The sequence below is a fragment of the Austrofundulus limnaeus genome, unplaced genomic scaffold, assembly GCF_001266775.1.
Source record: "Austrofundulus limnaeus strain Quisiro unplaced genomic scaffold, Austrofundulus_limnaeus-1.0 Scaffold730, whole genome shotgun sequence".
NCBI classification, from domain to species: domain Eukaryota; kingdom Metazoa; phylum Chordata; class Actinopteri; order Cyprinodontiformes; family Rivulidae; genus Austrofundulus; species Austrofundulus limnaeus.
This window is the reverse complement of record NW_013953132.1, coordinates 72,071-74,725: the sequence shown is the minus strand read 5'-3', so window position 1 is coordinate 74,725 and position 2,655 is coordinate 72,071. Positions and strand designations below refer to the sequence as shown.

General features: G+C 39.9%; 1 protein-coding gene across 1 annotated transcript in view; it reads right to left on the bottom strand.

Moving 5' to 3' along the window:
* Positions 1-1,920: 1,920 nt before the first annotated feature.
* LOC106532204 (cytochrome P450 2F2) overlaps positions 1,921-2,655 on the bottom strand; it is a gene marked incomplete at its 5' end in the record, with an annotated part of 16,826 nt that continues 16,091 nt past the window's right edge. Inside the window, 1 exon segment of the mRNA XM_014028225.1 lies at positions 1,921-2,655.

The following is a 2,655-nucleotide window of genomic DNA, read 5'->3' as shown; positions in this document are numbered from 1 at the left end:
GTTACCAACATCTGGTGAAAATTTCATGTCATTAGCACCTCTAGTAATATATTTACTGAGAAAAATGGTGACGTGTTCAATACTTATTTTACCCGTTGCATACACGATGGAGGTAACTGAGAATGGTTCTATATTTATTTTACATTTTTAAAATGTTGTTGCAGCCATTACATTGGAGTGCAACCATTAAAACGAAATTTGCCAGTACCAGGTTACAGTGAACATAGGCTTATTGGCATAGTTTATATTTCTGTATAGTTTACATTTCTAGTTACTAATACTTTTGTTATCTTATTGTTCCATGCTTATTGTATTTTATCTTTTATTACTTGCTTGCACTTAGATTTATATAAAATATTTTGTTATACATTATGCACCGTTTCTTTACTGTGCAACGATAAAGGTTTGAATCTTCATTCTAAATTTCTGTTAATGCTGACATTTTTTTTTTTTGGGGGGGGGGTCATCAAACCATAGTAGTTACAGGAGTTACATTGAAGTCCCTCTGTGCTCCTTGGAGACCAACTTGTTGCTGAGTAGAGTGTCCTTAGAGTTACTTCTTGCAAATGTAATGGCCTTATTTACATAACCCTGGTGGCAAGAAGGGTTATTCACATCTGCCAAATGGCAGTTCCCTGGGATTTAGAGGTATAACTGCCAAATGGCAGAGGTCTGGTAGTTCTAGGCTGTTTTGGAAGCTTGTTCGGGAATTTTTTATAGTCTGAGAGACTTTAGGAGGGTTTATTGTGCCTGTACGTCTTGGGGAGCGTTGGCAGAACTAAAGGCTGCAGTTGCTTCAGTTGGAATGCCAGATGACATACTATACCTTTAGAACATTGGGTACATGCATTGTGGCCAAGGCATCGAGAGAGTTTTCCAATAAACATGGAGTCAGCAGAGTTGAATAAAATTCCGCCACGGGAGGATGAGCGGGGGTCAGCTTATTTGTCCATGGTCAGAGAGCTTTGGGACTCTACAATTGGTGTGGAACCAGCTTTTGACAGGCCTAGTTGGATCATGTTTAAGTCTGCTGTGGTGAAATCTCAGTCTGAAAATGTGAAAAAGGAGTTGGAGCGTATTGTGGGGTTAGACAGACTTAATTATGATCAAGGGAGTGATTACGTGATTCATTATATTGATAAAGAGATAAGAGAAAAACAAGCTGAACAAGAAATTAGATCAATGGAAGCACAGTTAGCAAAGGCTAAACTGAAAGATCTGAGAGACAAAGTGAACCAGTCAAAAGAAAACACTACAGTACAGATGCCTCAGTTTGTGTTAATGCCTCAAGCAGGGCCGCAACCAGTATTTGTAACACCTGGAGCAGGGGGGCTGAACGGGAATCAGGCTTATAATTTTCAGCAACAACAACATCCACCTGCTAGGTGCAGGGGGACGACACTTAACCGTAAAGGTAAAGTGCAAAGGAGAGGGAAAAGGGACTACAATGCAGACATTTGTTTCTTGTGTGGGCAAATTGGTTATTGGTCAAAAGCAAGAAGTGGGGGACCTTCACAACAGGGGGCAGGTCCAGCATTTGCTCTTAAATACTATCCACCACAAACAGCACCGACAACACATAACATATGACAGTCCTGGGTAGCAGCACATGGGGGTGGTTTGCAAATACAATAGTGGTGCCAGGAGACAGCGATGGGGACCCACAAGTATCTTGACCCAATGGTAAAACTTACAGTTGACGGTCGGGAGTGCATGTGTCTTGTGGATACTGGAGCAAAGTACAGTACGGTGATTTCACCACTGCCGTTATCTGACATTGCGGTCCGAGTCTCTGCTTTAGAGAAGGCAGCTGTGTTTTGTTTTAGTTCAGTCCAAGCTCTTACACTGAGGCCTGTGCTGCTGAGTGCTGTATGAACCTGATTGGAGTCAGAAGATTGAAAATAAAGTTTTAACAAGAAATCCTGCGGATTCCTATTTATTCGGACATACCATTTTGAACAACYCATATTTTTCCTACAATTTGGTATAGAATAGTTTAGTAAAGAATAACACTCCCTGGTTTACATTTATTTATATGTTTGACTTATTAATCTGCAGATCTACACTTAACACGTTTCAGTGTTGGGTTTTGAGCAATATTTAAAATATAAAGGCTACAATTTATTTTGAATATTCTTTATTATCACGTTTTCAACATTCCACACATTGGATTTATTTTGTACAAGTAAAAATAATCATTCAATGGGTTCTTCTCTAACAAGGTATTTATGATGAAAACAAGCCTTTTTTTAAGCCTTTCAAACTGAAAAACTAATTTGCTCGACACACAGGAGACGATGTTGCTCTCTCTCCATTCATTTCCTACGGAGCTTGTGCGATGAGGCGACAATCACTCACCCTGCTCCAGCCAAGCGACCAGCGAAACTCGTGCATGTGATATTTTGCGCTTGTACACATAGATGTGCACACGCAAGCTTGGAACGCAACKTATGAAAGTTGAAAAATGTTAAACTTTTGTTGCTGTTGCATGGTGCTACAACCAGTCAGCAAAGGTTTCATTGACTGACCAATGAGAGGAGAGTATGCTACACACTGCTGTTAGCTAACACTTTCAACATCATTTTAACTCTGTCAAACTCAACAACTTTATATGACACTTCACAAAATGATTGTTAAAAAGGCAGCCAGGGTAAA